Here is an 11093-nt window from a genome sequence, read left to right as displayed (position 1 = left end):
CCCTGCCACCAACACCGCTGCAACCGCCTGCAGGAGCTCCCCGCTCACCGCCACCTTAAGTCTGCAGTAGAAGACTGCCTATAGCCATGTGCATTTGCCTTCCTGATGTCAAGTCTATGCACCGTAATTCATGTCATTGCACTGTGTGATGAAACCTCTCAGAATAGATCTGGAGTTGGCAACCCCAGCCCCCTGCCACAGGTTCAATTTGCAGCCCCCAACACCCTTCCTCCTTCTCTGAAACCGGAAGGGCACCTACAGGGCTCCAGTGCTGCTGCTCCATGTGGGTGATGCCTTCACGAAGTCCAGGCTGCTGGATGGGGATGAGCTCAGGGTCTCCAAGGGGGGAAAGCCCTGGCACAGACAGCTATGGGCTCCACATCATTTTGCACCAAAGAAAGACCACATGGATTTTGCCTTTAAGGATGGAATTAAAAGCCTAGTCCAGATAGACTCCCAGCAGTTGGTACAGGTATGGCCAGGGTGCTCCTGCAGCTAGGAGGAGAGCTGTTGGGTGGTGTGTGCTGGTGCTCTTTTTGCATGGAGCAGCATAAAATTCGAGTCAAGCAGAAGTCCTGGCTCTGTCAGGCTGGACCTCTCTTGGTCAGCTGTCTGGTACCATGCAAACCACTGCAGTCAGTTCCACAGTCCGGTTGTCAGTGACTAAACCGGTGCCCCCCCTACGCTAGCCCGGCTGAGGAGGGTGTGCGGACGCCCAGCAGGACTACAAACAACACCTGTCAAAAGGTGGATGAGCTCCCTGCGAGCCAGCGGACATCCATGCCTGGAGAGGAGATGAGCGTCACCAGGTCACTTTGCCGGCAGAATCACCAATGATGCACAGCATGTAAGGTGCCCCAACGGGTGCAGCAGCCTCGGGACTGGCTTCGCTTGAGAAGTCTTGGGTCACATGGTGGCTGAGCGGGTGCTGAAAGGGAGAGTGGCCTGGGTCTGCCCAGGGTTTTTCCCCACTGTTTCTCTCTCCCTTGCAGCCTTCAGCACCATCTGTTTAGCACAGTTGTTTAAAGCAAGATTCCCCAGTTGAACTTGATCATCTGTCAAGGTCCCTTCCAGCCTCACTTGTCTATGATACTATATGATTTAAGGTCTAGGGTGTTCTGATTCAGTGCCTCTTGCTTCCATGCTCAATAGCTGCTGATGCCCCTTTCCCCCAAGAATGTGTCCACTCCCTTGTTGAATTTGGCTAAACTCCCAGCTCCCCCCACCTCTGGTGGCAAGGACTTCCACCCTTGAGGGACCTGCTCAGTGAAAAATAACTTCTGGTTCATTTTAAAGTGCCTGCCTGCCTTCATGTTTTGACCCCTAGTTCTCATCTTGTGTGAGAGAGTCTGTAAAATCCCAATTGACTTTCTGTTCACCATTTAGTATTTTGTAAATCCTTATCATGCCTCCCCTCAAGCACCTCTCTTCTAAATGAAATAGGCCTAGCTTCTTCAGTCTCGCCTCATAAGGAAGCCCCTCTGTGCCACTAATCATCCTTGTTGCCATTCTCTGGACCTCTTCTAGTTCTTCCATATCCTTTTGGAGGTGTGTAGGCCAGAAGAGGGCACAGCATTCAAGGTGTGGATACACCATGGATTTATAAAGGGCATGCTGAGACTTTCAGTATCATCATACTTTTCTGGGGGGGCCTCCTCCCAAAGAAGTCAGGATCACCGTGGGAGTGCTGCTTCCCCTTCCTCAGCATCTGCTCACTGGCAGCCTTCTAGCAGTATGTTGATGTTACCTTGACCCCTTGATCTTCTCTGCATCCCTTCCCTCTCTTGGAGCCTATGGGCCTGGGAGTTGCCCCATGACCCCTTTTCATTCCCCAAGGCTCCTTTGCCCATTGCTGCCCACCACTTCCCAGCCCAGTGTATCTCCCGCTGGATGGTAGCTGGCCACCCAGCAGTCTGTTGGCATTGGCCTGAGCAGTGAATGAGGTCCAGGGCACTCGCCAATCTCCTAAATTTGAAGGCTGATGTCAAAGGCAGCTCTAGGGGAAATTGCCCAAGCATTTTATTACTTATCTGCTTCTTTTTGCTTCTTTTCCTGTCCCAAGAGCATTGAGAGCAGGCTGAAGCCCGCAATCTGTTGGGGAAGCTCATTTTTTCTCACCTCTCCTATGCAAATCATCAGAGGCAAGAAATGGAGCTACATGGCACGAATGAAGACAGACATGCTACCGCTCGGCCTAGATCGGGGGTGTCAAGCATTTGGAATGGGGTCTTCCAGGCCATGGGCTTCTGTCCTGGCTCTGGCCATGATAGCAGCGCTTCCTGCAGCAGCAGGGCTAAGCCTGTGTCCTGAGGTCCTACGCAGGCAGACACATATTCTCACTCTTTCTCTCCCTCTCCCGCGGGGGTCAGTCATGCACCCACTGTCACTGTCTCTCTCACAATCTCTCTCACACATGCACTGTGTTCCTGCACGGTCCGGGTGTTTCCTCCTCTCCCCTCCACTTCACCCCAGCAGCGCTGCGGACACCCGAAAAGAAGGAAATGCAGCTGTCCAGCTGCTTCTGAGTTTGACACCCCTGGCCACGTACAGCATGCCTCAGTACACGCAGGGTTAGCCGGGGTTGTGTTGAAAGTGAAAGGAAGGGGATTAAATTGTACAGTGTTTGGAGCAGGCTTTTTGCTCTGCTTTTGTACAGTGCCTAGCCCAGTGATCATGACTGGGACTATGAGGTATTTCCTTAATACCAACAATTTCAGTGGCATTGTTCACAGGAAAAGGAAAAAAAAATCCTGTAAGTATATTTTCAAGGCCAAATGCAGTTTGCTAAGTATCTTTTCCCTTAGCTTTATTATGAGCAGAAAGGGTTACTATTTTTCATATGTAAGATTTCTCCCTTCAAAAATGTCTTTTTTTTCTGAAAGTTTTATTTTTTTAGGAAAAACTGGACAAATTCCAAAAATGATTTATTTTTTGAAAAACATAGTGACTTATGGGATTTTTTTCTCAAATTATTAATCAACCTCATTGAAAACATTTTCAAAACAGTAATCTAAATATTTTCTTCACTGAAAATGAATTTTGAGTAAACAAATATGTTTGATAATCTCTTTGTAAATGCTTTTGATGAAATGACACAAATGAAAACTGAGCCAATGCTGAAAGCTTGGATCTGAGAACAACTTTTTTTTCAGTTTTTCAGGAAAATGTGTTTTCATTTTTCAACCAACTCTAGTTGCAAGAACACTGTAGTGTTCAAAAGTGTAAGCGCATGAGACTAAATGCCAGTATTTCTAGCACAGATCTTCACCCACCTCTTAATCAGTCATACACAGAAAAAAAAATACCATGTCCTCACATTCAGAATTTTATTTTAATGGATTGTTTGCCACAAGTCTGTTCAGTCTGTGTTTTGTGATCTGCATGGGCTTGTGGATAAAGTTAAGGTGTTGTGCTTCATCTATAAGACTCCAAGTAGACTAAAATCTACCTGCTTGACAGGGCACATCACTCAAGCTGCAAATGGTAGATGCTCAAGCTTGAACCCTGCTAGTGTATAAGGGCACATCTACACATGCATTGATGCACTTTTCCTAATGTACATTAAATGTAATGCTTCCAATATGAGGTACTAAATAAATGCATATTAGGTTGCAGTAGCACAAGTGCACACTTTTTAGATGACGCTTAATGTGCGGTACTCTATTCTACAGTTTTTACACTCCACTTAAATGTGCAGTAGAATAGGCCACTGCACATTAAAGCGCATGTGTAAACACACCCTAAAAGACCTGGTTCCTGGCCATTCAGAAATTTGCTCCCTCCTTCATTCCAAGTAGGGCATAGCTAATGACCATCAGGACACTATACAGTTCATCTTTGACCCAGATGTGTGCAAATTAGCTCAGGTGACTGAGATGGTGGTGAGGATTTTGAGCAGTTTTAATTTGTTTTGGCTTGTTGGGCGTGGGTTAAATTGCTCCACATCACTTCAGTTATGTCCGGGTATTAAATTCATTGTACTTTTAAGATAGGCCAAGGAAACCTGAGTGTATTAATAAATGTAACTATTGGCCTTTGCATAACTAAAATAAATATGTTTGATGAAACTATAATCCTTGTCTTAACAGAGGTGAATGATGTAATACAGTACAGCAGTTCTCAACCTCCAGCCCGCGGGCCAGATTTGGCCCACAGTGCCACGTCATCCAGCCCACAGAGTTTCCCATATGTCTGGAAATTTGACAGTGGGAGAGCATTGGCAATTAACACTGTCACCACTCCCCCACCATCAAATTTCTAACCCAGATGAGATGGCCAGATGAGATGGCCCTGTGTATAGGACCCAAGCTGGATCCCTAGCTGCCAATCTAGTGCACCATTTGATCCAGGGGCAAGGGCTATATGCCAGAAGTGGTCCTGGAAAGGCTAGCCTTGCATGCTGGATTGGGCCCCAGCCCCATATGCTGGATCCAGTCCGTGGACTGACCCTGCATCACTCATCTGTCCTGAAGGGTTGAAAAATTGCATACCACTGATCTAATAGGTCTTTCTGCCTCTGAAGAGAGATTGGTCTCAAATCTCTACTTCTATGTCTGTGGTCCTGTATAAAGAGTATAACAATTACAAGTAAAAAAAAGTTAGAGTAGAGAAAGCACTGGAGAAATGTGGTTATACTTGGAAATTCTCAGGATTATTTTTGCTTGTAATAAAATCTGGTGAACCTAGTTGTGCCTTTAGCAAAAATGTGTCATCTACTAATTAACTGTCTGCACAGCAATTTACCTTATTTACCTGAATACAAGATGACCTTGACTTTAAGATGACCCCCCTACAGTTAGATTGGATACATGGAAAATTTATAAATTTATTATAATTTTCCATGTAAGAAATCTAATTGTTGGAGGATCATCTTAAATTTGTCCCTCCCTCCAGACAGTGGGGAGCGAGGTGATAAGGAAGGCAGTAATGGAGCAGGCTGTGGGTGGACAGACAGTGGAAGAGGCAGTAGGAGGCACATGGTAGGGCGGACAGTGGGGGCTGTAAGGAGGCAGGCAGTGGAGGGAGAAGGTGGGGACAAGCAGTAGGGGAGCAGGTGATAGGGGGCAGACAGTGAGAGAGGCAGGCAGGTTTCCACATGCTGCCTGTGTTAAATGGGGAGCAAAACTTTGTTTTTAATTGAGCAAATACGGTAAATATATTTGTAAGGCCTTATTTAAGTGTCTTGCGTGCTTGTGTGTATATGTTTGTGTGTATATGTGTCACATATATGGCTTTGTAACGTGCATATGTGTTTCTCAACATGACTGTTATTGTGATCTATGCACGTGTGTTTATATCCTGTACTCCCAAATTGTCTCTGTTCTCTTTTAGCTCTCTTCATCATCCCAGTCAATAGAGTATAGTTATATACCAGAGCACTGCTAGTTGCCTCTCTCCTGTGCAGGGCTGTGGGTGATCAATGAGAATTCAAGCTCAGCAGAGGTCATGCTGCGACTAGCTCTGGCCATGGCCACTTGTAGGTCCCCCTCGGCAGCTCAGTTCAATGCTGGCTGCTCCTGTTGCTGTTTCCCTTGTCTCTATCCAAGGTGCAATAAACAAAGCTATTAGTAAGATTGCTCAAGGAATTAAAAGTAATTACAACTGTTTGAATCTAATGAGCTGAGTGGATGCTTTCATCTATGCAGACGCTTATATGGTGCCTGTCAACCACTAGCCACCACCAGCAGTGAATTTAGTCTTCTGATTTCCCTGTGAGGAATCCAAGTATTGTTATCATCTCCTTTTTCCAGTTGTGAAGATATTAAAGGCATATCCAGCTCACTTATATGGGTAAAGGAAAGGGACTTAGGCAGTGTTTAGGCATCTGTCTTTCAAAGAGTATCCCTGATTGGATCTGTTCGACAAGCCACAACATTTACTAGGTTTCTGAGTTCAAGTGGCACTTCCTCTTTGGACTGCAAAGTTGTCTAGGTGCCCAGACTCAGGGTTCTGGGCAGTTTAGTTACAAGGGCACCTAACTTCCCTTTAAGCTCTGTAACAAACCAGATGAACGTTGAGGAGGCCCCTGAGTCCCTAAAGGAGAGTCTTAGGTTCTGATCCCTGCTGCCAGGGTTATTCTGTTTTTTTAACCAGTCACCATTGCATATAAAATACATGAACAGTCTTGGGAACAGAGACTCTGTGTTTGGTGTGTAGCTGTGGCATGGTAATATGAACAGAAGGGGACAATGTGTGGCATAGGTTGGTTAAAAATAACCCTCAGGGGTGACCTCAGATGGCACTGTAGACATAACCATTGACTCTACAGAGATTATATGTGCTCAGCCCTGTCAAATTAGAGTCCCCTCCTTAGGCCAGGCATAGAAGTTTTAGGTCAGGGTTGGCCTACTTGGGGCATGTATGCCACAAGTGAAACAGGCAGGTGTTGTGTATGGTATGGGAGTCCCAGGCACTCACTCGAGGGAGGTGCTGGATTGGAGGTAGGGAGTAAAACACAGAGGGGAGGCATCCAGAGTGACAAGAGCCAGATTAACTCTTCTCTGGTCCTTCATTCACTGCTACATTCAGGGCTTTGCATTCTTGCTCACCATATAACATTGCAGTGGCTGTGGGGCCAGGAAAGGGTTAACCTAGCTCTTGGCACCAACTTCTCCTTTTGCAGCCACATTTTGCCACCCACTGAGCTCCACACATCTGTGGCTGGTGACTCCAGCCTGCTGGCTTCCATTCTAGGGTCCCAGGGTGTAAATGTTTTCAGGTAAAGCTCAGGGATCAGAGCAGCACTCGGGGTGGGGCTTAACTTGTGGCATGCCTGCCAAAAAGGTTGGCCACCACTGATTCAGGCATTCCAGTGCCTACATGTGGGCACCTACATGACCAAACTGGTTCCAGTGCTTAGTGCCTTGCCCGAGGTCACGCAGGGAATTTGTGACAGAGCCAGGAAGTGAACTCAGGTCTTCTTAGTCCCTTCTTTAATCATACATTTTGTCTGCTGCAGTTAGCTTTGTTCCAATAGGAGGCATATAAACAGTGGAAGCAAGGGGCTATCACCAAGAAGGATTACACCTCCATTGCTCGGGACTTCAGGGACGCTGTTAGGAAGACCAAGGCTGAGATGGAGCAAGGGCTAGCAACCAGAATTAAGGATAATAAAAAGTCCTTTTTCAAATGCATAGGAAGTAAGAAGAAGGCACTGGGTAACGTGGGGCCCCTACAGGATAGGTTTGGCAATCTGGCGATTGTGGCAAATGAAAAAACTGACCTCTTTAATGAATTCTTTGCTTCCATAATCCTGAATAGGAACCAGGACATTTCCTCCACCAGAATTGTGGATGGACCCAGGGGAGGCACCCTCATGCCTAGGGTCAGGGATGACCTAGTTAGGGAAATTTTGGAGGGGCTGGATGTGTTTAAATCAGTAGGTCCAGATGTTCACCCAAGGGTGCTGAGGGAATTGGCGGGGGTCATAGCGGGGCCCCAGGCATGGCTCTATGAGTGCTCATGGGGCCCTGGCCAGGTACCAGAGGATTGGAAAAGGGCCAAAGTGGTCCCCATTAACTAGAAGGGGAGAAAGGAGGACCCTGGCAATTATACGCCAGTCAGTCTTACCTTGGTCCTTGGGAAGATCTTTGAGAAAATTATCCAGAAACACAACTGCAAGGGCCCAGCAGGGGAGATAATGCTCAGGCAATCAACATGCATTCATTGAGGGCAGGTCCTGCCTGACTAACCTGGTTTCTTTTTATGATCAGGTCACAAAGTCCCTGGATGAGGGTGTCAGGGTGGATGTCGTCTGACTAGACTTTAAGAAGGCCTTTGACACGGCTTCCCACCACATTCCCTTAAAAAAACTAGGTGACTGCAGCATTGATGCCTACAGTCAGATGGGTGGCAAATTGGCTAGATGGTTGCACCCAGAGAGTGGTGGTGGATGGGTTGTTTTCGACCTGGAGGGATGTGAGCAGTGGAGTTCCCCAGGGCTCGGTCCTGGGGCCTGTACTGTTCAACATCTTTATCAGTGATCTGGATGTGGGTGTGGAAAGCATGCTATCCAAGTTTGCTGACAACACCAAGTTGTGGGGCGAGGTGGGCATGCTGGAGGGGAGGGACAGAATCCAGCTAGATCTAGACAGGTTACAGGGGCGGGCGGATGAGAATAGAATGGGATTCAACGCAGACAAGTGCAGGTGCTGCATCTAGGAGGAAGGAACCAGAAACACAACTATAGGCTGGGAACACTATTCTTGTCAACATGGTGGCAGAAAGGGATCTTGGAGTCATTGTTGACTCCAGGATGAACATAAGCTGCCAATGCGAGGAAGCGGTCAGGAAGGCTAACCGTACCTTGTCATGCATCTACAGATGCATCACAGGCAGGTCCAGGGGGGTGATCCTCCCCCTCTGTGCGGTGCTGCTCAGGCTGCAGTTGGAGTACCGAGTCCAGTTCTGGGCACCACACTTCAGGATTATGGCTAGCATTGAGAGGGTCCAGAGGAGGGCCACTCACACGGTCAAGGCAGGCCCTCTGAAGAGAGGCTAATGGGCCTGAACCTATTCAGCTTCCACAAGAGAAGGCTGAGAGGGGATCTGGTAACTATTTACAAACTCACCATGGAGGACCAGCAAGAATGGGGGAGGCTCTGCTCCATCCAGGGTTACCTGGAATAAGGGCCACAAATTGTTAGGAGAGCAGGTTCAGACTGGACATCAGGAGACATTACTTTACAGTTAGGGCTGCCAGGCTCTGGAATGGGCTCCCAAGTGAGGTGGTGCTCTCCCAAGAGGAGGCTGGACAGATATTTGGCTGGGGCGATATGACTGTGGCACCCGTTCCTGCCTGGGACAGGGGGTTGGACCTGATGACCTGTTTAGGTCCCTTCCATCCCTAAGCACTATGAAACTATGAAGCTGTGAACTATGAATATTATCCTCAACAGCCTATATAGTGCCGTGAGCAGACACCGTGCCTTAAAATTGCAGATGAAGATATGTTATCAGTCCCAAAGAGCCAATGATCTGAATCAGACAAATGCAAGCAACTGGCCAAGAAGAAAGATGCAGGAGAAATAACTTCTCATGAGGTGAATATTTTGGCATGAGTTATACAGGAAATCACTGGAAGATCATGGTGCTCCTTTCTGACCTTAAAATCTATGAAGCTTTGTCTCAGTAATGTAAAACACTTTTCATTTGCAGCCTCCTGTCACAGTTCAGCATTGACATAGCACTTGCTGCTTCCATAACAGGCCACTTGCTTAATTCCTGTGAAACAATTCAGCTATTGCATATTCATCGGGTTTCACAGGGAAATTACTGCTCACTATGGAACTGGTTCTTCGACTTATGGCAGAAGCAGGAGGTTTAAGTCACAGTGGACAAGAATATATTTTCAGAGCATGAGCTACCATTATTGTTTTTATGCTTGGAACATAAAATAAGTATTAGAAAGTGCTCCATTGTCATGTTTGTTTTGGAAAGTCCTCTTGAAAATGAGTTAGCTTTCTAAACAAGAACACTGGGAGAGGTGGTGGTAGATCATGCCAGAGCTCTCAGTTGGAAAAGATGGTAATTACCCTGCTTTAGCCTCATGCATATATTAACAGTGCTTAAATAGCACAACATGCATAATGGCATCTTTAAATAGATCAAAGTAGGAAAACTCCAGGATGGTGGACTTGCAGATTCATTGCATGTAGAGCTAGAATATGAACTGTTTAGATCAGTTAGCTTGATCAATTTGAACAGGTCGGGGGACCTTCTTGAATTAAATCTTGTTTGAATTACACCGTAACTTGTCAAAAAACTTCCTATGTTGATTTCAAAATTGACACTGATGAGGAAACCATTGCTACTTGGATAAAATGTTCTAAGGATGATTTACTCTCACTAGTGGTTTTTGACTCCTTTTTAATCTGAATTTGTTTAGCTTCAGCCATGGGTGGATCCAGGTTTTCTGAAAGGCAGGTGCCAGATCAGTGACCTGCATTGCAGAGATAGCTGCACTCTGGTTCCCAGCCTCCCCATACGCAGAACAGGGCATGCAGACTGTGCTGCAAGAGTGGCAGCAAAGGACTTTTTTAAGTCTCTCAAGCTGGTAAGACTCTACTCCCATTTCTGCCTCCCCTCCCCTCCCCTCTGCCACCTGCTGCTGTCCACAGATGATTCAAGTCCGGGGGGAAGCTCCCCAAGCTGCACTAGGACTGCTTTGAGACTCCAGTGTGGTCCCAGGGCCAGGACTGACCATTAGTTGCTCCCTGGAACCCTAGCCCAGCTGATCGGCTTCCCACCACTTGACACCCTGGGCAGCATCACACGGCTGTCAACTTGCTCACACTGGGGGAAGCTGTTAACCAAGCCCCACCATACAGCCAGCATAAGGCTACATTTGGTGAGGCTACCCTGCCAGACATTCAATTTAAGTTGGGATGGAAACCAGCTACCAAAATGTTACTATTTTGTGAAATATTTTTGTGGCTGTTTTCCTGTTTTGTTGCACCATTTATTGCCTGAACATGTGGCAGGGTTACTATTTATGGCACAATTAACAAGTTAATTGCACCTTAAGTGTATTATCTGCCAGGGATCTTACCAAAAGTCAACATGATCAGTCCCAAGAGCTCAGCAAGCTCCTTTAATATTCTTGGATGGCAGTTATGTGCTTATTTTAAAAAATATTTATCTTTAGTAACTGTTGTTTGACATCCTCCCAAGTTACTATTGGAAGAGAAAAGGTTTCATTATCTTCCTGTCATATGACTACAGTATTTTGCTTTATCTCAAATACAAAACAGAAACATTTATTAAACACTCGTCTCTTGCATTATTATTAGGAACTCTACCATGTCTGTCAAGTGATGGACCAGTATTTTTACTAGAACTTTTTTCTTCCTAATACATTTAAAGTTCCTTCTTTTTGCCCTTGTCTCTGCTGGCCAAAGATTTCTCTTTGCATTTTTTTGCTTCCATATATCTATTTTTCACAATATTTAGCTTCCTATTTATATTCTTTAGGCTCAGCTTCTCTTTTCTGATTTGCTATGTGCAGTTTTCTTATTTTTATAGCTGCCTTCACTTCCCTGCTAAGCCAGGCTGAATTTGTAACCAGCAAGCCTTTTTTTACCCTCAGTTGTGGG

Source organism: Crocodylus porosus, unplaced genomic scaffold (genome assembly GCF_001723895.1).
Source record: "Crocodylus porosus isolate Cpor-Errol unplaced genomic scaffold, CroPor_comp1, whole genome shotgun sequence".
In the NCBI taxonomy this organism is placed as follows: Eukaryota; Metazoa; Chordata; order Crocodylia; family Crocodylidae; genus Crocodylus; species Crocodylus porosus.
This window is presented reverse-complemented; position numbering follows the sequence as displayed.